At 40.8% G+C, this 27,339-nt stretch overlaps 1 pseudogene; it reads right to left on the bottom strand.

Annotated features, from left to right (window-relative positions):
• Positions 1-10,402: 10,402 nt before the first annotated feature.
• Positions 10,403-11,839, bottom strand: LOC147607508 (3-ketoacyl-CoA synthase 4 pseudogene; annotated as a pseudogene).
• Between the last annotated feature and the right edge of the window lie 15,500 nt (positions 11,840-27,339).

Below are 27,339 nucleotides of genomic sequence, written 5' to 3' on the forward strand. Positions count from 1 at the left end.
GTTAACAAATTTTGAACCATATTTATTACTATAGAATAAGAGACTACTTCACTCATTATTTAACATATCCTAAGGCTTTAAGTAGAATATCTAGTCATTTTATATAATAATAAAGACTATTTTCAGTTTCTCACTAGATGATCTAAATATAAGCAAAAGTTCATATACACTATTTTGTTATCAATGCACTTTCGAAAGTTGAGACTATCACCTTGTCTTCTAACTAAATTTAAATATTTAGGTATGTATTCTTGACCGATTACTTTCACGGAGACATTGATTTATTAGTATAACTAAAGTAAATTACCATATAAGCTCACACTATTGTCATATTTTGGGTGTCAAAGACTCAACAACTAAAAAGAGATTTTAAGAAGTAGATTTAATTGAATTTATTATTAATGCAATAAATTTTGTGTCATGAAAAATCTCTCTCATCTCTTAAATACTATGTAAGGTCTAGGAGAAACTTATAATGAGTCGAGATCATTTTTTTCTTGCATATAGATACCTACTTTGAAAATTTATAACCTTTTGGATTATAGTGATGGATATACCTCTACTTATGGTGATTTCTCAATTATATTTAAGGTTTTTATCATTTTAATAATTTTATAAGATTTGCCACATTCATGAAGACATGCCTTAAAAGAGAAATGCTAAAATACCACTCCCATTCACAAGATATGAACTTTTAGCAAATCCCTGAAAATAAATATTTATGTCCTACAGGGCTACCAAAGTAGTGTTAAAGAGTTTACATTCTCCAAGAGTTAAAGAAATAGATTTTTCAAGCTAGTTTATATTTCCAAAGAGTTAAAGAAATAGCTTTGTCAAGCTAGTTTCCATCACCATGTTGTAAGTTGCTACCTTTATTTTGCTAATAATTTTGATGGCATGTAACATACCCATCTTCACTAATAAAGAAATGTCCATGTAATAGAAAAATTTATGAGTTTTTATGGTATAAAAATCAATGATTTTATTATTTGAGTCATTTCTACTTAGAATCTTCAAATTTTGAGCCCAAATTTGGAATCTGCGTGCGATTTTACCCTAATATAAGATTTTACAGCATCTAAAACGGACACCAGATCAAGCTTATACGCAAATTTCAGTCATTTTAGTTAAAAAGCGACGACCTTTGAACCTTAATAAATGCACGACCGGGCGTCCGATTGACGAACGGTCTAAACCCCAACGACGACCTTTAAACCTTAATAAATGCACGATCGGGTGTCTGATTGACGAACGGTCTGAAACCCAACGACCAGGAGAACCTCCCGGATAAAAAAATCGCCCCTCGGGGCGGTTCGACACGCAAATCGAGGCGAGCGCCCCAAATTTTAGAGACCCCGCTCCAAAAATTTAGACCGTTGTGTGTAGTTTTTTGGGAACCTCAGACTCAACTTGTACATGTGTACATGAGTGATGTTCGAGTTGTGATAAGGTCATGGGAGCACCCATTGACTCAGTGTGGACACTGTGGATGCGGCAATCAAGCATAGGGTTTTGATGAAAGTGTGTGTGCAGGAAAAAAGATGAAATTTTGGAGACACAGCTTGTCAGGAGCGTAGTTTGCTGAGGGCGGTATCAGCTACTTGGCATCGAATGTGTGGGCGCGTCAAAGAAAGAACGGGCACTTGAAGCTTTATTGAAGTGTGTATGGAAGGAAGGGCAAAAAGTAATGAGGGGCCATGTTGCCTTGGGCATTTGGTGTGAAATGGAAAAACTGGTGGCTTTAATAAAATAAATAATGGAAAATGTGGCCACTCATAAGGAAAGTTGGCATGGATGCTTAACCCAGCTGCCAGCGCACAGTCTAGAAGCTAGCGAATCACGATGGGTCGGCGCAGCTGGACGAAGAGAGGAGGCGACCTTGTTGTTTTTGGGGGGAGGCAGCTGCAAGATGAAGCCAGAGGGGGCCTCATAGCTGCCTGGTGTGAGGCGCTGCAGAGAAGCGCAGAGGAGGGAGATAACCAGGAGCGCAGGGGGGCTACAAAGGATTGCAGAGACGGGGGGCAGGAGGCCACCGCTGTGTGTGTGCTTGACAGGAGGCTGTGTTGTTTGAGTGGAGGAGGAGCAGTGAGCGTAGCTGAGGAGGCCACCGGGTTGTTGAGGGGCTCTGGGGGGCTGCTTGTTTTTTTGGAGAGTGTGGCTGCTGGGGGCGCAGCAGGGAAGACGAGCGAAGGGTTGCTTGTTTTTGGCAGGGTGTGGATACGGCTGGGACTCTCTGGGGAGAGTGCGAGGAGAGAGCCGCGTTGGTGCTTGTGTGGTGCTGGGACGTGAGCAGCTGTAGGCCTGCGACGACGAGGAGAGAAGAAGTGGTGCTGCGTGTGGGAGCCGCCTACGTGCGCAGCTAGGAGCGCAGTGAAGCTGGTGTAGTGGACGCCAACGTGAGAGGACAGGCTGGCATCAAAGGACTTATGGGCTGGTGACTGCAGCCATAAGTGTGTGCAGAGATGCGAAGGTGGTGATTGAGACAGAAAAACAGGCTGACAATGTTCGAGTGTGAGCGGGTGTTAAGGTAACGGGCTGAAGCATAAGGTTCTGCGAGTGGTGAAGGCGGTGTGCAGAGACTGGCGATGACAAGCAGGTTGCTGGCTGGTAGCTGAAGCAAAGAGACAGGAATAAAACCTGATAGTGTAAAGGGATCGCTCAAGTGAGCTGTTTTTTTTTTGTGTGTGGTTGGTAGCGAGAAGAGAGAGCAGAGTGAAGGAGAAGAAGGTGTGCTGGTGGTGTAGCAGAGAAACCTTCAACTAAGGTGCAGAGCAGAGAGCGAGAAGGGCTGCTGTTGCAGAGAAGCAGGAACGAAGGGATTTGGATCGACCAGGAGCTGGAGCAGGCTGATTGCGAGCGGGTGCTGATGAAGCTGGTGTCTGGGATATTTTGTGATATCCACCTCTGTAAAGGTCAAGGTCTTTTCTGAAATATGAGTCTTGCTCATGCTCTTTGGTCTGGTGTTCTGGTGTGTTTGCATGCGTGTGTGGAAGTGTGGCATGCTAAAAGGGCGTAGACAGCTCTACCGCTTCCGTGCCATCACTTTTTGGTGCCTCCACAGAGGAGCAGATTTCCTCTGGTTTGTGAAAGAGAACAGGGCAGTGTGAAGAAAGATTTGGAAATGGCTCAGGATTTTCCGGAGTATTGGGGATTGCCACAGGAGAATGCAACCAGGTTTCTGGAGAAGATGGAGTTTACAGCCTTGATGAAGGACAGGGCAACCCCGGAGATCCTTTCTCGGATTTTGGCTTATTGTTTGCAGGGTGATGCAAAAGTATGGCTACAGATGTTTGTGACTACACACAGGAATGTTCATCGAGAAGATCCTGAGTACCGTGTAGTCAGAGCTGCATTCTTGGCACAGTTTGTCCATGTGAAGAGTCCGAATGAGGTGTGGAAGGAGTTGTGTAACATTCAGCAGAAGGACGGTCAAGATGTGGATCAGTATCTGATAGAGTTTGGTAGACTGTGGAGTCTATGGTGTGAGGCTCTGATTCCTGAAGTACCCCCGCAGATGATAAAGAGAGAGCGATTTGTGGCTGGTTTGGAGCCAACAATCCGTTTGAAGGTGGAGCTGAAGAACTTGGATAGCTTTGAGGAGGCTGTCAGAGTTGCTCGTGAGAAGGAGTGGAAGGTGAAGTGTTTGAGGCAGTTGGGAATGCAGGAAGAGCCGAGGAGATTTGTGAAGGTGCCACAGATTGAGAGTATGCATCCTGGAAGAAAAGCTGTTGTTGTTCCTAAACAGGAGGATTCTTTAAAGAGGGAGGTTCATGATGCGGTGGAGCTCATGAAATCTTTAAGCTTGAATTGGATAGAGTCCACAGGAAGGGGAAAAGGCATAGGTGCTATGGGAAGGAAGACTGATGCATCATCTGGTTTTGGAGGAAATTCAGCAGATATTGGAAGAGGGAAAGGGTATCCGTGTGATGTGCAATGCCGGAATTGTGGTGAGTGGGGTCATATTAGTCCGCAATGTGAGAGACCAGCCAAAGCTAATGGTGGCATATATCAATTGCCTTTGGGAATGAGTGATAGGGTGATGGGCCCTAGTATACAGGTGAAGGATGCAATTCAGCCCAATGTTTGTGAAGTCCATAAGGTCACATTTGCAGAACAGGGTATGGGACAGGTTAGCTTGTTGGGAATGGAGAAGGGTGAGGTTTCTGGAATCAGCCCTGAAGAGCTTTCAAAAGGTGAGGAGGAGGAGGATGGGAGTATTGATGATGTTGTGGATTGTGAGCAGGTGCCAGTACTTCAGCCAGTCAAGATGGAGAGTGATGATCAAGGTGTTACTAGTGAAGATGTTGTGGATGGAGTCCAAGTGGATGATCTGGGTGATGAGTTGGATATTGCAGCCTGTGGTGAGAGTGTGGATGGTGAGCTGGACAGTGTACTTGATAGTGCACTGGATGATCTGTTGAAGATGGCTTCCTTAGAGAAGGAAACAAATACTTGCATGCCAGTTGTGCAGCAGGAAAGGAGTGATGGTGTGACTGATGGTGAGCTGGATGCTCCTTTGGTTGATGGTGCGATAGATTTCGCAGGTGAGGATGCTGATCAAAAGGTGTGTGTTCCTTGTCATGCCCAAGAGGATGAAGTGGTTGTGAGTGGTGAGGATGCATGTGAGACTATTGTTGTTGGTCAGGGGGACCAAGATGCTTTGCCTGGGAATTTGGGGAGCTTGGACTTGGTAGGGATGCCTGTGCAAGATGTGGAGAATCTTGCAGGATCGCCAATGGTCTTGAAGCTGGAGAAACTGCAGGAAAGCGACAATGATGAGTCTACAGTGCACGAGGTTGCTGTGTGTGATGTTGATGGGCTGAAGGGAAGTGAGTGTATGGTGGACACACCACGTGTGGATGCTCAGCAAATGGATGAGTGGTTTGGTTATAGTTCGAGTCTGGCAGATTGCCGAGAGGAAGGGTTGGAAGCCAGTGATGTGGGCAGCAGATTGAGCGACCGTGAGATGGGGGTTGATGATAAGATGAGTGTTGTTTCGGTACATGACTATGGGTGGGAGTCAGATGTGTCCGAGGGGAGTAGAGGTGAAGGATGGATGTTTCCCTCACAAGGTTATGTGAGCTGGTCTGGAGGAGGAAGTGCAAAAGAATATGGTGGTGAGGCCATATATAAAGAGCCAAGGGGGTTGCTGAAAGTGGAAGGTCATCACAGGGTGTATCAATGGTTGTCTGATGGAAAAAAATGCTTGAAGGACTGGAACGTAGATGCACCGAGGTTTTTATTTGATCCAGGGGGATAAGTGGTTTCTGATTGTGCAGCTGCTGCTGGACATAAATGTCTCAGCAGAAAAAAGGGGGTTGCTAAATATGTGTGTAGTTTTTTGGGAACCTCAGACTCAACTTGTACATGTGTACATGAGTGATGTTCGGGTTGTGATAAGGTCATGGGAGCACCCATTGACTCAGTGTGGACACTGTGGATGCGGCAATCAAGCATAGGGTTTTGATGTAGTCTAGAAGCTGGCGAATCACGACGGGTCGGCGCAGCTGGACGAAGAGAGGAGGCGACCTTGTTGTTTTTGGGGGGAGGCAGCTGCAAGATGAAGCCAGAGGGGGCCTCATAGCTGCCTGGTGTGAGGCGCTGCAGAGAAGCGCAGAGGAGGGAGATAACCAGGAGCGCAGGGGGGCTACAAAGGATTGCAGAGACGGGGGGCAGGAGGCCACCGCTGTGTGTGTGCTTGACAGGAGGCCGTGTTGTTTGAGTGGAGGAGGAGCAGTGAGCGTAGCTGAGGAGGCCACCGGGTTGTTGAGGGGCTCTGGGGGGCTGCTTGTTTTTTTGGAGAGTGTGGCTGCTGGGGGCGCAGCAGGGAAGACGAGCGAAGGGTCGCTTGTTTTTGGCAGGGTGTGGATACGGCTGGGACTCTCTGGGGAGAGTGCGAGGAGAGAGCCGCGTTGGTGCTTGTGTGGTGCTGGGACGTGAGCAGCTGTAGGCCTGCGACGAGGAGAGAAGAAGTGGTGCTGCGTGTGGGAGACGCCTACGTGCGCAGCTAGGAGCACAGTGAAGCTGGTGTAGTGGACGCCAACGTGAGAGGACAGGCTGGCATCAAAGGACTTATGGGCTGGTGACTGCAGCCATAAGTGTGTGCAGAGATGCGAAGGTGGTGATTGAGACAGAAAAACAGGCTGACAATGTTCGAGTGTGAGCGGGTGTTAAGGTAACGGGCTGAAGCATAAGGTTCTGCGAGTGGTGAAGGCGGTGTGCAGAGACTGGCAATGACAAGCAGGTTGCTGGCTGGTAGCTGAAGCAAAGAGACAGGAATAAAACCTGATAGTGTAAAGGGATCGCTCAAGTGAGCTGTTTTTTTTTTGTGTGTGGTTGGTAGCGAGAAGAGAGAGCAGAGTGAAGGAGAAGAAGGTGTGCTGGTGGTGTAGCAGAGAAACCTTCAACTAAGGTGCAGAGCAGAGAGCGAGAAGGGCTGCTGCAGAGAAGCAGGAACGAAGGGATTTGGATCGACCAGGAGCTGGAGCAGGCTGATTGCGAGCGGGTGCTGATAAAGCTGGTGTCTGGGATATTTTGTGATATCCACCTCTGTAAAGGTCAAGGTCTTTTCTGAAATATGAGTCTTGCTCATGCTCTTTGGTCTGGTGTTCTGGTGTGTTTGCATGCGTGTGTGGAAGTGTGGCATGCTAAAAGGGCGTAGACAGCTCTACCGCTTCCGTGCCATCACCGTACACACTTACCAGGGTGCCTGTACGATGGCCGCACAAGAACCAAAGGACGGTCGCCCACTGTGTGGCCCACACGTACCGCTATGTGGACACCCACATGCTGCCCCAGCCCAGATAAGGTACATGCGTACCACTCCTTTCCCTGATAACCGACACCGTACCTTTCCCCTAGACCCATGCAAGCCACCACTGATCCATAGCCTTTGATGGTACACTGTCCTTCCGTTCTTGCTTTACGCAGCGCCCGTACCCGTACCCGTACCCTTACCTCACAGCTATATAAACCCCTGGGGTCTCCACATGCAACACACATTTTTGCACAGCGTATGCCCTGTTGTACCGCCATCCGTACCGTCGTCTGTCCCTATGCAGTAGTGTACTTGCTGTAGTACAGCCGCCCCTTGCAACCATCCCTCTCACACCCCCTCATTTGCCTCTTTTCAGATAAGGCAATTTTCCTCCATCCCCCTCTTGCTAGGAGGCAGTGTCCTTAACTCTTCTCCCCCCCGTGTGAAGAGACTTACAGTAGCCCCCCTCAGCCCTTCTCCCCTTTAGCAAAAAGTTTTTGTCTTAAGGATATCTCACAATCCCTCCCCCCATTTGCGTAGACTTTAATAAGAGGTTTTTGCCTTAAGAAAGGGTTCATGCGCTATAGTCTTTTGCTCATACGGTGAGCAAATGATCTCAGAATTGAGATCCGACTGAAGCGTTTCGACCGCGACAGTGGCCCTATCCCAGAAACATCAGAATATTTCCTCGAGAGGAGCACGCAACAACGAGATTAGGGAAGATGCTCCCGATACGGTTCCCAACCACCCTCCCTTTTCAAGCTCCTCAAGGAAATGGTGGCTAGGTTAGCTTGGTTATATTTTAAAGAAGAGTTTTTTATTGCTAATAAATGATAGCTAGGTTAGCTTGGTTATATTTTAAAGAAGAGTTTTTTTTAGTGCTAATAAATGGTGGCTAGGTTAGCTTGGTTATATTTTAAAGAACATGCTCCCGATGCGGCTCCAACCCTCCCTTTTCAAGCTCCTCAAAGAAATGGTGGCTAGGTTAGCTTGGTTATATTTTAAAGAAGAGTTAGTGCTAATAAATGTGTATCTTTTTCTTTTAAAATAATGACATAAAATTGTATGAAATTACGAATTGTGTGATGCTGTATTCAATAAATTGCATTGAAATTGTTATCTTTAAAGAGTGCAACTTTTTCCTGGCTTCAACGCTAACTTCATTCCGTACTTGTGTAGCCGAGCGGCGTTGTTAGCAAAGCCCGGGAATGGCCCATGGTATCCCTCATACCATTGGGAGAATAAGGTTCACCGATTGAGACGAGAGATTATGATGCTGCCTAGTTCTGAGGGCCCAAGCTAGTGCGGTGAATAAGCCCACCCTAGTATGCAGACATCCCTCTGAGGGGCAGGATGATCAAGCGATGGAGCCTGAGAGGGCGACAGGCCGGCTTGAGTCCTCGCCACCACAGCGGGCCGACGATGAGGTGTATGGTCTCGTAGGGTTTTGCCAAGCATGTAGAGGCTGGAAGGCCGAATTCTAGATCATCGGCAGTATAAAGGAAAAGAATAAGAGAGCTGGTTTGGCTTGTATGGAATTGATTCATGTATAAACTTTTTATATATATATCTTGTCTTTGGCATGATTGTATTGTGTAAAAAGGCTGTTTTAACAAACCTTGTAAAAGAAACATGTTTATTTATGTCAAACTGTGTGGTAGGATTAATTAGAAAATAAATTGACGCGTGAGTAGAGTGGAAAGTGGGAGGATGGAATGCCCCGATGGCACCATCCTACTACGGACGGGTGGACCGGATTAGTCAGGTAGCTTTCCAACAGACTAAGTGAAAGCCCTACGCTAGATAAATAGGTTCTTGGGCAACTCTATTCTAGAAGACTAGGTCAACGGTTGTGCCTTGCATGGATGAGGGAAAAAGCGTTACCTCTAGAAATCAAGTCTAGTAGTTACCCAATTTGTGATCAATTACCCTATGGGTGATTTGATTTTTAGAAGATCACGCTTCCCCTGCGGGATAGGACTAGGTCTTACCTATGGATCGTATCCTTGAATCTCTACATGGTCAAGGTGTCGATAAATAGGAAATTTTCTCCAAGTTAAGACTTAGTGGACTATCTTAAGTGTTTCTCCTATTTTAGAAGGGGGGAACCTTACATGGCATGTCTTCACCTATTTACTAGGCCATATGGTAATGTCTTTTATATTAAACATCAAATAAAAAATCATTATTTTTATACTTTATTTATGTACTTTCCCTTGGTATTCCCTTATTATGGAGGTTTAGTACATGCCACTTTTCTGTTAACTGTACTCCTACACATTTAGTATTGGCATTTTGCTCTTAAAATGTAGAAGCTTCTACACATCATTTAACTATAGATACTAAGGTTTTATTGATCCCCCCATTAAAGTTTATATGTTTACAAAACTATTAATTGACGCGCTTAAATTGGTACAATCAATGCATATTTGTATACAAGCAATTGAGTTGGCACTTATAGGAACAACTAAAATAGCTTTTGAAGGTCTTCACTTTGACCTCTTGTTCTTAGTGTCACCACTAAGAGCATGATACTTCAGCACTTTGTTATTGTTGTTATTGTCATTGTGATGATGGTGGTGTGTGTGTGTGTGTGTGTGTGTGTGTGTGTGTGTGTGTGTGTGTGTGTGTGAGAGAGAGAGAGAGAGAGAGAGTACGAAATTTCTTGCATCCTAAAAAATAAGCTCTCAATAAGCCAGTGGAGGAATTAAGCTTCCTCGACATCTCAAAATTGAAAAGTGTGCTTTTTTAAAATCAATCTCACCATTAGATGTCAATACAACATAAAGAAATCATTATAAAGCTAGGTGTGGTAAAATTTCCTCTCACAAGCACTTCAAGAATGTCAATAATCATTAAATATCTAAGCATCAAATTATTGAGACAAATTTAATGCATTTTTTGTGACCTAGAGCTTTCTCATTCTTATTAAGAGGGAACTAAACAAATGAACCCTTAAAGTCGAGAATATGCTTTTTAGATATACCAACAAATTCCATGTAAGACTAAGAAAATTCACATCTACAAAATTCCTCACTAGTTCGTCCACTTTTTTAAAAAAAATGGCCTACTTTTTAACAGGTAGTGTCAAAGGGATGTAAATATTTGACTACTGAAACACTTAGAAAAATATTTGACTAGTGAAGGACTTAGAAAAATATTACAACTTAACAACCAAATATATTCAACCTTGTCTTTGAACTTTTTGGAAAACCCAATTCCATATGTTTTCGGTTCTCTCCTTCTCTCTCTTTCTCTCTCTCTCTCTCTCTCTCTCACACACACACACATCCCTCTGATAATGATTAATCATGATTAGGTACAAGATTAGTTCTATCTAGCATTTACTACCAAGTGGCTTCTTTGTAACTCTATTTTCTTTTAGAACATTGACACTTAGAAAAGGCATGCATGTTATGTATAATTAGAAGGCCCTTGAAATCCACTTGAACTTTAAGCTTCCTTACATTCATAGATTGCATCAATGATGTGTAATACATATCGTATGTTTTGCTAACTGAAGAGGCATACCCAAAATGTATCTGAAGGACAGTTTACTTGGGCTACAACTTGGTGCTTGAGTAAGAGTTTATCAGATTTCATGGTTGCTCTAATGGGCTTCAATCAAGATTAAAAGTACCCGCGTTATGTGAACGCATTAAAATGCTTTTTGACAGCGGCAGGGTACCGATGGATGCAGTCGAGCCAGGGGCTATCAAGCGGAACTGAGATGTCATTGATGGCCTTCCAAACTGCACTGTTGCACTTGAAGCCAGACCCCAAACCGAGCATCCACACCTTGTCCCCTTTCTTGATGTTCTGCTTGGCCTCCATGTAACCGAGCGCGTACCACAGGCAGCTTGCAGAGGTGTTACCAAATCGGTGAAGGGTGGCTCGCGAGGCTTCCATGTGGTCATCAGAGAGGAAGAGGTTCTTCTGGATCTCGTCTATGACTGCACGCCCCCCGGCGTGCAGGCAAAAATGTTGGAAAGCAAGCTTGAAGTCAGGTTGGTATTGCTTCGCCTTGAGGTCGAAGAACTTCCGAGAAAGGAAGCTACACACGTAACGCAATTGCTCCGAGAGCGGTAGAACACGCGCTCCAAGACTTCTTATGTTAGTTCTGAGTGCATCTGCTGCCACCCTCATAAGATCCTTTGTTAACAAAACACCCAAAATCCCATCTCCATCTTCTACCTGAAACGCACACCTGTGGGCGCAGTCTTCCGCCGCCTTGTTAGTCCTCACACAATGCAAAATCTCGTACTTGCATCTTCCCCTCTCCTCTCGCTTGTTTGTCAGTAGCATCGCACTGCACCCTAGCCTAAACAGACAATTAGTCACTAATTGCGACTTGTTGTTCCCACCATACCAATTAAGAGAGATGTTCTCCGTGCTTACGACTAAAGCATACTGATTAGGGTAAAGTCTAAGCAAATCTCTAGCTAAATGGCATGCTATCACAGATGCACTGCAACCCATGCCACCCAAGTGAATGGCTTTCACAGTCTCCTTCATCTTGTAGCGGTTTATAAGCATGGATGCAAAAGAAGGAGCTGGGCTATAGAGGCTACAATTGGTGACTACTATCCCAATGTCCCTTGGATCAACTCTCGTCTTTCTCAGGAGGCTATCTACAGAGCCAAATAATACTTGCTTTGCTTCAAAGCGCGCAATGGCATCTCTGGATGTGGTGTCAGCATCATCAAACATGTGGCGAGGGAAGTAGATCTCTTCGCCAAGCCCCGAACGCCTCAAGACCTTGCGTTGGAACTCCTCGCTGGGTATGGTGAACCTCCCAGTAAGCCTTGTGAAATACTCCGACTTCTCAGTGTTGCATTTCTGATCATCATCGGGCTGAAAGCAGGAGAAATCTACCAAGTATACTGGCCTTGGTCTAAATCTGAGGTAAATGAGGACCGCAGCGGAGGCGACGGCAAAGACCCATGACAAGGGAGGCCTGCAGAAGCTATGGCCTTTGCAAGCTTCGCGAAGCATCAGGAGGTCTTGTTCTGAGTATTTTGCTAGTTCAAATGCGGTTAGAGTGATGAGCACAGGGAGAAGAAGAGATAGAGGCCTCAGCATTGTGTCGGTGTAATGCAAGCTAGCTCTGAGGGTTAGTGATGTAGGTCTGGGCTTATGGGAAGCTCTCCTTGTATGTATGGTTGGCTAAATCGCGGCTCTGCCAGGCTCACATGTAACATCCTCTGGAGCCATAACAGACAAGCAATAACAAACCGAAAGTCGGTTGCAGTAAAAATTTGAGCACGCATAAACATGAAATGTAAATAAATAATAAAAATTTGAGCACTAATTATGATGGGACAAAAATGTAAATAAATAATAAAAATGAAAGTCGATGCATGAACATGGTTATGAGCCTTCTAACTTTAGTGGTTTAAAAGGTAAATTATTACCAAGTATTTGGGGAAATTAGCTGAGACAGTTTTGGAAAATCCTTTTTTTCTTTTTAGCAATAAAAGGTTTTAAACAAAAGCAAACCAAACCATATAAAAAGTGATAATATTGTTACGTAGCCTGTAGCGGCTATGTACAGGAGGCCTGACAGGCTTTGAGACCATCCACGTGGATGGCGAGCAAGTCGGGGTTCAAGGGTGTAGGACGGAGTTCCATGGGCGGCCGGGCATGTGTGCCTATATATGCCCGGCGGTGGGGAGGATTCCCCATAACCTCTCAGGATGGGTGGTGTTCCAGGGCTTCCCTCCTCTACGTTCATGAGACTATGTTGGTGTGACATTGGTATCAAAGCCTCCTCTCGCTGGGGTCTGCGTGTAAATGGGGACCGGGCCCATGAAGGTTAATCAACCTTGGTAATATAATTTTTATAGTATTTATTTTTTGGGTGGGGGATAATCCCTTATCTCAAAAAATGACTATGTGGTTGAGGGGAGCTCACCATTGAACCTGTAGTAATCTCTCTGCCTCTCCTAGGTTGGTTCCACTCTCTCGTTTCAGCAAGACGACTATGTGGAGGAGAAGACAGCCGTAGCCTTCTTTCATTATTATTATTTTTGGATCATGGCTTAATTCTTTCTTCTTCTCCTTCTCCATCTTTTTTATGCATTCATTAATATAATGGACTAGCTTCTAACAATAATTGCATTTTCCTTTCTTCTTAGGCTTATCACCCTCCTTCTTGACATCCTTGCCAAAAGACTGGGTTTATTCTACCTCTGTCTTATAGTCATCTTAAGAAAAGGCTTTTCCTTTATGTTTTTAACTCACTATGAATCCTTGATCTCCCACTTGCATACTACTTCACTTTTGTTTAGATTTCTCTTCTTGCAAGATAATTTCAATGTAAGGGCATTGGGATTACCTTCATCTCATGAGCCAAAGTGTGGATGTAAAACACGTACGAATCCATTAAATTTGTAAAAAGAGTAGACACCAATGAAATGTCTCGATGGGCCTCTTAAATACACACAAGATGCTCCCTGAGATCTTTAACACTAGTTTTGTAATAGGATAGAACTTATGTCCTCTTTACTGACCAACTTTATGGAACTATATAGAACACATGGATAGTGAAAATCAAAGGTTTTCTTTTTTCATATCATTAGGTGAATTGGGTTTTTTTTTGGATCACGTTGGTTACCTCTAGGCTTTTTAATTTCATAAAAATTCATAGGCCTACTTGCAATGGTAATGCCTGGGGGGGTTCACTACTAAGAAACCATATGTATCATGTGCATTTAAGAGGTATTTAAAAAACCATATGTATCATGTGCATTTAAGAGGTATTTAAAAACCCCCTTACTTGTAAATTTTTCATGGATAAAATATTTCCTTTTTCTTTATAGACTTATGGTTCTATTTTTCAAAATAGATTAAAAAAGCCCCTCTGTAAATGTATTTCTATAAATTTACCTTAAACTTTGAATTTAAAAACCCCTTCATTTAAACTCACGTGCTATACTTACATATTTTTAGGTGAACCCCCGGAGGGTAATGCAGAGCTGTTTGGACTCTATATTTGGATCAAAGACTATAATTAGCCAATTTCTCATTGCTTTCCAAAGTTTTTGGATATGCAGTGCTTCACAAACATATATATGATGTAATACAATCTATCTTAGGCTCAAAAATCAATTAGAACTCTAAACTTTAAGAATGGGAGTATGTAAGGGGATGCGACTACCACGTAAGTAAAGATATTTCCTCTCTTGTCCTTTCAGCTTGCTCTAAGGCATCTGTGACGTGCGTGTAGCACCACTGCGGGTGCCCTCACAATGGAGGGATCGGCGACTAGTTCACCACCCAGCCATAGAGGAGAATGAGGATTGCCCCTCATCCCCCAGGCTATATAGTGTGTGGCCTGTCGTCCACACTAGCCTGGCCGCCCATGACTCCGCATGGGCGTCCTCTCCCACTGAACCCCGGACATGGCCATCCGGTCTACCGTCGGTCACAGGCATTAGAGCCTACGTGATAGCATCTCTAAGCCATTTAATATTGTAATCCTTCGAAAGAGCCTCTAGGTTGGGTGGGTATGCCATGTGCCTTTATGTTGATCTCTTAAATGCTTTTATCTCCACTATCCTTTTCTTTTTTGCATCTTCATATTTCTCAATCCACTTTTTCATCACAAAAGTGTTTTAAGAAGACAAAATGTAATGACCTTTTTTGTAGATGGACTCATTCATCTTTCAAATACGTCCTTTTCCATGTGACAACATTCATTCATCCTCATCATTATGCATGAATCTAGACATAGATGGATCAATTCGTTTCAAATATTCAGAGATGTATACGAGGGATTCTTCAACCAACCATCCCTCTGCCATGATTCCTTCTTGCCTTGCTCTTTGCCTCACAAATCTCTTCAAGATTTTCATGAAGCGTTCAAGAAAGAACATCCATCGGCTACTATGATGAACAATGCCACATATAGCCACCTCATCCACCAAATGTACTAGAAGATGCAATTGAGTTGTGAGTATGCTTCTTGGAAAGATTTCTTCAATCATACGCACTGCCTCAATTGACTCAATTCAAGCCTTCTCAATGGAATTTGGATGAATCTCCTTTGACCCTATCCACCTATTCAACAAAGGAATAAATGATAAATTAAAGAATAATAGATCATTTCAAAGCTAAATGTTATACCAAATCCATAGATCTATAGTTTTGATTGGAACTCACCCCGCCAGTCCACCTAATTTATAGATGGCGTTCCAAGCTTTCTCATCTCCGCACCCACCAATTGATAATGAAAGTATGAACTAGTGAAATTAATTTTTGAAAATAATAAAAGATCAATATAGAGTCCACACAACATAAACCAAGGAGTGCCCAATTCATAAATATAGTTATGTATGTACCTGCGTCATCTTGTGCCAATCATGTGATTTGAGACCATACAATTGATGTTCACTCTTCTTTTTTGTTATTGTAAATGCACTCTTTAATAAGTGCATTACACCAGTTGGTGTATGAAAATATGAAATTTGATTCTTGACATTCTTTTCCTCTTGCCAACCTCCATGATACCTTGTCATTGACTACCCTTGGCCATGCATTTTTCATGTGTTCGATATCATTTAGGTCATACCTTTTTGCATGGGTGTCTTTTTTACCAATTAGGTGGTCCCAAATCATTGATGCCTTCTTAAAAATGTACATTAGATCCAAAAGATGATTTATTCTTAACTCTGTCCAATATAGTAGACGATAGAAGATTGAGTACCTTTTCATGCTCGTGGGTCGTATGATGGCAGTCACCCTCCATGTGAGATATCTACCCCCTTTGCACATTGAACTTTGGAGTTTGGTAGTGGAAGTAGCAACCTGGTGCATAGGGCACCGTTTCCCACTTGGCGCCTCGCCCACCACGGATGTCTGGACAAAGAGACTAATCCGATGGCTCTTCCAAATCCGAACCCGGAAAAAACTTTCCTCGCCCAGAAAGCATAGGCGATTCCTCCAGGAAAAATCTTCTAATGTAGTGAATAGCCTTAACTATCCTTTGTATTCCAACCGACCCCACAAGTCACATGGCCAAATCAAAGGAGGAACTTGCACTTGGTTTAACGGTTTTTTCCCCATCAAAAGAGGTACAGCCGTTGATTCTTTTTCCATAGAATAAGGATTATCTTGGGACTTACTTCAACTATCGTAACTTGAACATAATTTATTATAGGAATCCATCAGTCCAGCCTACAATCCAATGGGTTAGCCAACCACCCAACCACTTTATTGATAGGATCCATTATAAAAATTTGGTTATGTTTTGTCCCAGGTACCAAGGAAAAGAGTTCCTAAGTCCCCTAGCCGGCTCTCATGCAAAACATAAATAGACACACCACTTACGCACCCAATATGAAATTGCCTTTTCTTAGACTCTAACTATTTCCAAAACAGCATTGCAATAAAACCACATTGTTTCCATCACAATCCTCAGTATTCTAGTTCCAAGTCCAATTTCCAATCATTCCTTCCTCGGCGTACCTATGGCATCATTGGCAACTAGAACGCTCACCACCTGCTCACTCAGGGGCCTTTTTAATAGTTACTAGCCCATAGTACCCAAGAATATAATCGAGTATTCTATACATTCCTTCCTCAGCGTACCTATGGCATAATTGGCAACCAGAACACTCACCACCTGCTCACTCAGGGGCCTTTTCAATAGTTCCTAGCCCATAGTACTTAGGAATATAATCACACAAAATCCATATGGACTCTTAGTTGAAGATCAGCAAGATCAACCAACAAGATCCATGTAAAAGAGCATGAACTCATCCGTTGAAGACCAGCAAGGCCAATCAACCAGATACATGCCCGTCTCGCAGGCGTGGGTATCCTGGTGGGGGCGAGCACCGTATGGTCAGCACCCTCTAGGTTCCTTGGAAGGTCACCTAGCACTTCACTCATAGACAGCTTCCTTGGTCCCTCATCCACCATACCGGAAGCTCACCATTTTTAATCAAACCAAGGCTGGTCAAGACCTCGGCCGACCTTACCACGCGAGACATCCTTCATTGACTCTCTGTAAGTTGTTATAACTATTTCACTTAGGTCACCATGACCTCATTCCACAAGATAGCCGAAATGTTTCACCAGCATTATTGATATAAAACAATCTTTAAAAAAACATGTTTCACATACAATTATAATTCCAACAAAATTTCCATCTTTCCTCATCATTTCACATTCTTTCACATCATTCCTCATCATTTCTCATCGTCCCATATCATTTCTCTCATCATTTCTCATCGTCCCATATCATTTCTCATCATTCCATATCATTTCTCATTATCCCACATCAATTTACATCCAATTACATCCACATCAAAATCACATCACTCCCACATCAATTTACATCCAATCACATCACTCCCACATCAAACTCACATCCAATCACATCATCTCACAACAATTCACATCCAATCACATCATTCTCACATTAACTCACATCCAATCACATCATTCCCACATCAACTCACATCCAATCACATCAATTCATATCCAATCACATCATTCCCACATCATCTCACATCATCTCACATCATCTCACATCAATTCACATCCAATCACATCATCCCACATCAATCCACATTTAATCACATCATTTTCCCATCAATCCACATCTATTCACATCTTCCCACATCAATCCACATCTAATCACATCAATCCCACATCAACCCTCATCCAATCACATCATCTCACATCAATTCACATCCACTCACATCATCCCGCATCAATTCACATCCATTCACATCATCCCACATCAATTCACATCATCCCACATCATTTCCACATTCACTCACATCTTCCCATATCATTCCCACATTCATTCACATCATTTCCACATCATTCACTGTCAAGAGCTTGCCACACAAAAGAGAATCAAAGTACCAAAATTGCACACAATTATAATCGAATAAACATGGAAGATAAACCATAGACTTGAAAACTGTGCACAAAATGAACATCACCATCAGTCAACAAGGATTGGGTTAAATCTCCCCCTCATGCATGCTGGCTCCTTGCACCACATGAGTATTTAATCATGTATTCCCAAAAATAGCCCTTGAGCCAAGCGTGAAGCTTTAGCCAAAAATAGGGCTCTTTTACAAAAATAATCAATCCTTCTAGAGGATATTCACACACATCTATTGTGTACCAAAAACAATAGTGAACCTCTAGTTCACACGCACTACACCTGTGCACATCGAGGTGCATAAATATTCTAGTACAAACAAATGGCCCACGGCCAAGCAAAAATAGTGAAGTATAACTCATTAATGTCGAGGTGATGTAAATGCCCATGCACATGACAAAACCCGTGCGACACCTCGTTTGGTGAGCCTCGTGCGTGCAACACCTCGTTCGGTGACCCTTTGCACACTCATGCCTGTGCGACACCTCGTTCGGTGGCCCTCGCATAAGTACGACGCCTCATTCGGCATCCTCGTACTCATCACCTATACTCAACAAGTCAACATAGGTGAGGAAATCAGACACCAATATCAATAACACTAGCATGCATACACATGGCATCACCCAATCACAGCATACATAGCATAGACCTGCAAAGCATATGCCAATCACACTTACAATGTAGTATTTAATATGACATCACTCACGATACTAATTGCAAGCATGGTACAATGGTCGGACGGGTGTCCCCAATAGACCATAGGGGGCCAATAATGTAACATCCCTCTTGCTCGGGTTAGCAACAATTGACCTCAGTTGCATGTTTGATAGGAGTTGATTAAGTGAGGGCATGTGCGGAAAAACCGCTTGGGCATCCAGTGAGCACCTTCTCTTGGATGGTTCTTGAAGGTCAAAAGATATTTGTCATAAACATTGCCAGTTCTTGTAGTAGTCTGCTCATGGGGGGGTCAATAATTTCATCACGTATTAATTGCTCGGCATCATCAACTAGCTCTGGAGGTTCTTCATAAATAGGATGAGTAGGGATTGGTCCTTTAAAGGGTCTCAATAGACTAATATGAAAAGAGTTATAATCAGAGTGGGAAGGGTCTTTCCAAACACTATCTCAAATGGTGCTTTCTTAGTGGCAGAGTGAGGAGTGTTATTGTAGGCAAATTGGAGAATATGTAAATATTTATCCCATTGCCTAGGCTATGATGAAACATAGGTTCTAAGAAGGTCTAGGATATTGCTATTGGTCACTTTAGACTGGCCATTGGATTCAGGGTGAAAAGCAGTAGAGAAATCTAATTATCAAACAATGTTCTCCAAAAATCACTACAAAATTTAGAATCTCTATTTGACACAATGGTTTTAGGCAAACCATGATGCACAAATATATGCTTTAAAAATTAATGAGTAGCTTGATGTGAGCAGTCAGTTTCTTTTTACATGCAATGAAATGAGTCTGTTTGCTAAATCTATCAACTACTGCCCAAATCATGTCATTCTGATTATAGCAGTAAGTGGAAAACCAGTTATAAAGTCCATTGAAATCTGCTCCCATGGTTCATTGGGAATTGGGAGTGGCATAAGTAATCCTTGAGTATTCCAATTATAGCTTTTTAATCTTCTGGCAAGTAATGCATTCGGCCACAAACTTGGCTATATCTTTCTTTATAGATGGCCAATAAAAGTCTCGAGAAATGGTCTGCAAAGTAGATGATACTCCTATATGCCTTGCATAAGGGGGTTGGTGTAACTCCTCCGTAAAACAGACTATCTAAAAGGTCTCATGATGTATAATCTTCTCTGAAAGAAGAGATATCCATCATGATAAGAGTAATCTGAGTGGGGAATCCACCCATTATCTCTCATTTCGGTCCAAGTGTGTGAAAAGTCTGAGTCTTGGTCATAAGAGTCTTTAATAGCATCGAAAGTCAAGCTATCTACAGCCATGATGTGATGAACACTAGGCCATCGACTAAGGGCATCAGCGACTACATTCTCTTTTCCAGGGGCTGATAGAGAATATTAGGCTGGAAACTTTGAATAAAAGCAGCCCATTTGATGTGTCTATCAGATATCAAAGGCTGGGTGAGTAGGTGCCTGATACTCTGCTGGTCTGTTTTAATGATGAATTCTGATCCCATCAAATAGTGTTTCCAAATCTTTAGGGCATGGACTATAGCAGTCAATTCTTTGTCATAAGTGTTGTACTTGCACTCGGGGGGTCTCAGTTTCCTACTCTCAAATGCTATGGGGTGGCCATCTTGCATTAATACTGCCCCTATGCCTATACCACTAGCATCATTTACAACAATAAAGAAAGGTCTAACAAAGTTTGGAAATTATAGAACTGGTGCTTTAGTGAGTGCTTCTTTTAAAGCATTAAAAGATTTTTCATGTTTATTAGTCCACACATACTTGTTTATTTTCTTTAAAAGAAAAGTGAGTTAATGAGAAATGTAAGCAAAATTCTTTACAAAACATCTATAGTAACTGCACAAACCAAGAAATGATCGAAGTTCATGAATATCTTTGGGTCTCGGCCAAGTCACTATAGTCTCTATCTTTTTGGGGTCCACACGAATACCATTAGCAGAAACAATGTGACCAAGGTATTCAATCTTTGAGAATTTGTCGAATATTAATTCCCATGACAAAATTTAAAAATATACAAAGAGATGGTTTAAGAACTTAGCTCACATGAATTTGATTTACCAAGCTGTAAAATAATTAATTGGAGAACACAAAATATACATGCAATAATTTTTATAACTAATCAAGAGTACGAGTGATGAAAAACTTAGCTCATGACTTATCGAAGTTGAGCTGCAGAAATTAAATTATTTGGAAAATATAAAAAATTAAATTGTTCAAAGTATGAGAAAGAAGGACTTATCTCATAATTTGTCGGGTTGTAAAATGTGAGTATCTTAAACAAGAAAGCGAAGTTAGCAAAAATAATTTCAACTATTTCCACATGATTTTTTTTATAAAATTTCAAACTTAATTTAGCTCAAGAAATAATTTTAAATATGAATTTCAATTAAATTTTAATTTAAAAAAAATCTTGTCACCTTGAGTTGCAAAATGAGAATTTGAAAAACATTTTGAGAAAGTAATAATTATATATATATATATATTCAAAATAAAAGAAAAATGATGAGAAATTGATACTTAGCGCGTAAAGCGTCGAGTTAAGCATTAATAATTCTCCCGGAGTGTCCGAAAAGAGATTTGGAATTTTGTTTCTCCAAAATAGTTGAAGTTGTTCGAAATCAAACTGTAATTTTTCAAGAATTTTCTACACGTCTAAAATTTCTGCAACTTCTTAAAAATCTGAATTATTATCCTTGCAAATTCTGGTAGAAACTGTTGAAGAAAGGCTCTTTGAAAGCCTTTGAAGACTTTTGAAGAAGCTTCTTTGTATACCCTTTGAAAGTCTTAAAGGCTTAAAAGATAAAGGTCTTTGTAATCTTTAAAGTGATAATTTTGGAGGCTTTGATACTTTTGAGAATACCTGCAAGTTCAGAAAAAAAAAAAGAAATAATCGTGAGCCGTAGACCTCATCAAGGAGATGATCATCAGCAACTCCTTCATATGAAGCCGATTTCAAGGGTTTTGGGAGATTGCTAAACCATCTGCGTGGCCTGATTTGGGTATGGAGTCCTCTGCAGAAACATAAAAATTAGCCTCTAGGCGAATTTCGCTTCTAGAGGCCGGCCGGTGGTTAAGACCCTTTGGAAAAAAAAAAGACTAAATATTATGGATTAAAGCTATTATTCAATAGCTCCTATTTATAGCCCACATAAAATGAATCGGCGTAGAGCATCATCGTGGGAGAGAAAGAAAGCAGCCGTCATCGATTATGTAATTTTGTGATGCTCTGCCTCTTCAGAAGTTCAGATCAGGTCTTGGGGTTTTTCCAGATGCTAATCAAATCTATATGTTTGGATCTGAAAAAGGTGAAGAGCTGTAGAAAACCACGTTTCTTCTTCTAGGCATGGTTTTGCAGGGATTTTTCAAGTGGTTTTTGCATGTAGTAATCATTGCCTTGCCCAAACCATACAAGCTTGAGACCTTTAGATATGGCATTTGTCTTTGAAGTTATGACTTTGCCCTTTGATTTATGCTTTTGCCCAATTTCTCCACGAGATTTATGCCTTCATGCCTTCTCTTTGAGTGTGGTTGGCTCTGATACCACTGTCAGGAACTTGCCACACAAAAGAGAATCAAAGTACCAAAATTGCACACAATAATCAAATATTCAACTCCAAACAAATAACAGATTCAAACATATGAAACATAGACATGGAAATAAACATGGAAGATAAACCATCGACTTAAAACTGTGCGCAAAATAAACATCACCATCAATCAACAAGGATTGGGTTAAATCTCCCCCTCATGCATGCTGGCTCCTTGCACCACATGAGTATTTAATCATGTATCCCAAAAATAGCCCTTGAGCCAATTGTGAAGCTTTAGCCAAAAATAGGGCTCTTTTACAAAAATAATCAATCCTTCTAGAAGATGTTCACACACATCTAGTGTGTACCAAAAACAATAGTGAACCTTTAGTTCACACGCACTACACCTATGCACATCGGGGTGCATAAATATTTGAGTACAAAGAAATGGCACACGGCCAAGCAAAAATAGTGAAGTATAACTCATAAATGTCGAGGCGATGTAAATGACCATCCACATGACAAAACCCGTGTGACACCTCGTTTGGTGAACCTCACACATGCAACACCTCGTTCAGTGACCCTTGCACACTCATGCCTGTGCGACACCTCGTTCGGTGGCCCTCGCATAAGTACGATGCCTCATTCGGCATCCTCGTACATCACCTATACTCAACAAGCCAACATGTTAGGTGAGGCAATCAAACACCAATATCAATAACACTAGCATGCGTACACATGGCATCACCCAATCACAACATACATAGCATAGACCCGCAAAGCATATGCCAATCGCACTTACAATGTAGTATTTAATATGACTTCACTCGCGATACTAATTGCAAGCTTGGTACAATGGTTGGACGGGCATCCCCAATAGACCATAGAGGGCCAATAATGTAACATTCACATTATTCACACATCAATCCACATCATCCACACATCAATCCACATCCATTCACATCTTCCCACATCATTTCCACATTCATTCACATCAATCCACGTCCATTCACATCTTCCCACATCATTTCCACATTCATTCACATCATCCCACATCAATTCTACATCATTCAAATCATCCACACATCAATCCACATTCCTCATCCCACATTATTCCCACATTCACTCACATCATCCCACATCAATCCACATCATCCACATCAATGTACATTAACCACATCAATCCAATCATCAATCCACACATCACTTCTCATCACTCCACATCATTCCACACATCCCACACATCACTTGTCATCTCTCCACATCATTCCACACATCACTTCTCATCACTCCACATCACTCCACACATCCCACACATCAACCAGATTAAAAGAAGTTTCTCTACTTTTTATACTAACAGGACTTTCTAAGTCTTGGCCATTACTTGGCTCAGTTAAAGAAACTTTTTCTCAATGCAATTCAATTAAATCTAAATTGTCGTTCACTTTAGGATCCTCGATCCTTTCAAGTATCCCAGATTCCTTTCCTAGGGAATCTAGGAATAAATCAGTTACAATTATTTACGCTCATTCAACCACGCATGTTTCTGGTCTTTTTTTTTCAGGGAGTTCCTTTTCCCGTTCAAAATGTACCCAAGATTCTATTTTTTGAGAATCTAGTCGTATACCCCATAATTTCAAAAGTTAATGGGTTCATAATTCCTCTTTCCGATTAAAATTTATCCATGTTTTCTCGACGCATTCCTATGAATATTTTCACATTCTTTTCTTAATTTTTCTAAAATAAAATATGCTCAATATTCTTCTTTTTGAATAGAAGACAACTTCATGGGATTTACAAAATCAATTACACCCATATTTCCTCTTTCAGCATAAAACAGTTATGCACCCAACTAATTCATTTTTATCTAAATGAATTATTCCCATAATTCTCATAAATTGAATGAATCTAGAAAATTTGTGAATAATCTTCTTTATTTTTTTGACAAATGAATAATGCTCAAAACTCCACTTTTAACATAAAATTTATTTTGCGTAAATTCATTCTCTAATGATATAAAATTTACCATAGCTTCCCCGCATTTTCTATGAAATGATAATGATTAAAATTCCACTTTTTGCATAGAAATTATTATGCATAAATTCATTTTCTAATGCTACAAATTTTGCCATAGCTTCCCCACATTTTCTATAAATTGAGAATGCTTAAAGCTCCACTTTTAGTAGAAAAATTAATTATGCATAAATTTTATTTTCTAATGCTAAAAATTTTGCCATAGTTTTCCCGCATTTACTATGAATTGAGAATGCCCAAAATTACACTTTTAGAATAAAATTTATTATGCATAAACCTTCATTCTCTAATGATAAAATTTTGCCATAACTTCCCTACATTTACTATGAAATGAGAATACTCAAAAGTTTACTTTTAGCATAAAATTTAATTTATGCAAAAACCTTATATTTCTATTGATAAACTTTTGCTATAGTTTCCCCGCATTTACTCTGAAATGATAATGCTAAAAATTCCACTTTTAATATAAAAGTTAGTTTATGCATAAGCCTAATCTTAAACATAAACATTAATTCATCATAATCAAGAAAAACATGGTTTTTAAGAGGAAACCCATAGAATAAAATGCTTCCCAAGCATGAGGGAGGTTGGGAAGAAGATTAACATTAAAATGAGAGCATAAACAACATTGTTTAGGCTTACCCTTGTTTTTCTTGATAAAGAACTTTACCTTGCAAAAATTGTGTAGCCTTCATGAAAGAGGCTTGGCCACCAATGGGGAAGGGTAATCTTCAAGGAAGAAGAGGTTTAATGAAGCTCCAAAGCTTCATAATAATAGAAATATAATAAACTAAAAATTACACTAGCATATAGCTACTCCAATATGAAAATACAAAGGAATGAGGGTCTATTTATAGGTGAGGGAGCCCACCAACCAAGTCCAACTAGAATCTAGAGGCTTCCACCTCTAGTTTGATCCATTTTGGACAAGTTTAGACTAGTTTGGCTCACTTTTTTGATTTGGTTTGAAGGAGGAGAGAGAAGAGATGAAATATCTCACTTTTTTGTTTTAAAAAATACCCTCTTGATGTGATTTCTAGGCATCTCCTTCATGAGCCCTTCTCCCCATTCTAAGGTGCCAAAAATTCCATTTTTTAACTAATAAACCCTGTACTAGTCAACTCTTCATCTTATGTGAGAATTTACTCATTTTTGGGAGATTTTCTTATATTCTTTGCCTTTTTCTCATCCCAACACTTGGATTAACCTTATTGGCCCTTCTTGACACTCTTTGGACCGTAATAAGAATTTTTCTGAAATTTTATACCCCTAGGCCAAGATGTCCAATTCACATATTCAATTAATTTCAGGGATTTAATATTCACGTGATCACAAGATTTTTTGTGATAATAACACATGTGAACAAGTTATTCACATGTTCTCATGTTACCGTTCACAAAATAACAGGTCACTTGCTATTTGGGAACCCCTTAAAAGCTTGGCTACACATGGGAATAAGCTATTCACATGTTCTCATGTTTCCATCTTTACATAATAGCAGGTCAGTGGCCACCTAAGAAGATTTTTTATACCCGACAAAGATAAATTTTTAAGGCCCTTGTGAAAGCTTTGTGAATACAACATGTGATCACAAGATTTTTTGTGTTATTAACATATGTTATTAACATGTTCACATGTTCTCGTTTACGTCAGTGAAATCCCTGATTAATTTCTAATGCACATTGGAAAACTCTTTTTAAGATTATGTTTTAGGGGATCTCTTCCTATTGACTCGGAGAAAATTCTTATCCAAAAAATATTTCAAAACTTTATTATCTCTCTCTAGAATATTTTCTCTCTCTAGACCAAAACAGGGTAAAACAATGTTTTCTTGCATTTAGAATTTAGGGGATAATCACAGAGAGTGAAGGGGAGATTCTTACACCTTTACATCTCAAAAGCTAGAGGGAGGAATCTTACACTCCGTTTCTCGTCCCTCTCTCCACCTTCCCTCCAATGGCATTGTAGGAGACGAATGCCACATGGCCTCTGCACCTCTCATGACAATCGGAGAAACCTTTGATGGAGCATAATTTGGGTGGTTTGGAGGAATAAATCGATGATATTCATTATACACCACTTTCTTTAGTTCATGTTCCCATAAACGCCTTTTGTTCTTTACGTTATTTTTCATCCTCTTTTATTTCCGTTTAATTTGGTTGGCTCTTGTTTCATCAAGGGTCCCTTGGAGGGAGTTATTTATTTTCAATGCTTTATGAATGACTTTACATTGTTCTGGGAGACCTATATTAAGAATGTCAAACAAGATCTAGTAATAGTTTAATGTTTTTGTAATGGATCAATGTCTAAATATAGCATACATAAATCTAGGCTTATTTACCTAACCATTTTATATAAACAAATGGAGCTATCAAGCCATCAATAAGGATCAAGTGTGAATACACTTGTGGGGTGCCTCCATTTTATATAAACAAATGGGGCTACTATGCCATTAATAAGGAACAAGTGTTCATGCACTTGTGGGATGCCCTATGTGGACTTTGTTTTTGGCAAAGCTATTGTTAATTGGTTCAATGGGAAGATCGGTCCCTAAATTCAAAAAGTGTGCCAATTCTTGAATTATGTGTCAGCTCTTAAATGATTATTGCTATTTTTTAAGAGTGTTTTTGGCAAAGCTATTGCTAATTATTTTTGGCAAAGATTTTGCTAGCTTGTTAATGGAAAGATTGCGATAATTTTACAAAGTGTATAAATTCTTGAATTTTGTGTCGCTTCCCAAAAAATTATTGCTAATTTAAAAAAGTTGGTCAATTCTTGAGTTTTGTTTTGCTCTAGCATTATAATTTTAAAAGTGATTTTAATGGTTTATTTAAAATGTTTTCATTCCTTTGCTAAATGTAAGGACATGCACTAGAGAAGATTGTTAAGTTTCATGAAAATTTTTCTTTAGAAGGAAAGGTAGGGTTAAAGAGTTGTTTCTTATCTAGATTGGCACTAGGTAATTTGTATGCCCAAATATACTAGTTGTCGTAGGGTATTGGACATGAAGAAACATACTAAATCAAGGGTAGCTAAGCACTTGGGGATCTTTCTAGATCAAAAGAAACCAGTGTCTTACTAAATTTGTATGCTTACGTTCCATGGATAGTGGCATGGGTCTAGTGGCATGGATTAGGTGATTCAGAACCTGCCTTTTGACATAATTGTGATGATTAAGAACCTACCTTTTGACATATTTTTAATCAAGTGTTGGAAGGGGCTTTGCATTTGGTGAAGTGATAGGGCTCGCCACTCCACTAGAATAGTTGTCATGATGTGCCATCTTTGGAGGAGTCATGTGTTTGACTTTGCTAGAACATGAAAATTAGTATGAGGTTGAATAATAGAGGGATCTATTATTTTGTTGACTTGGGATATAAAGGAAGCTACTGCTTTGGGGCAAAATCCAAAGGAATCCAATGCTACCATGGGAAGTTTTTTTTGTATTAT

The sequence above is a fragment of the Cibotium barometz genome, chromosome 55 (assembly GCF_041138505.1).
Source record: "Cibotium barometz isolate CiBa-2024 chromosome 55, ASM4113850v1, whole genome shotgun sequence".
Lineage (NCBI taxonomy): Eukaryota > Viridiplantae > Streptophyta > Polypodiopsida > Cyatheales > Cibotiaceae > Cibotium > Cibotium barometz.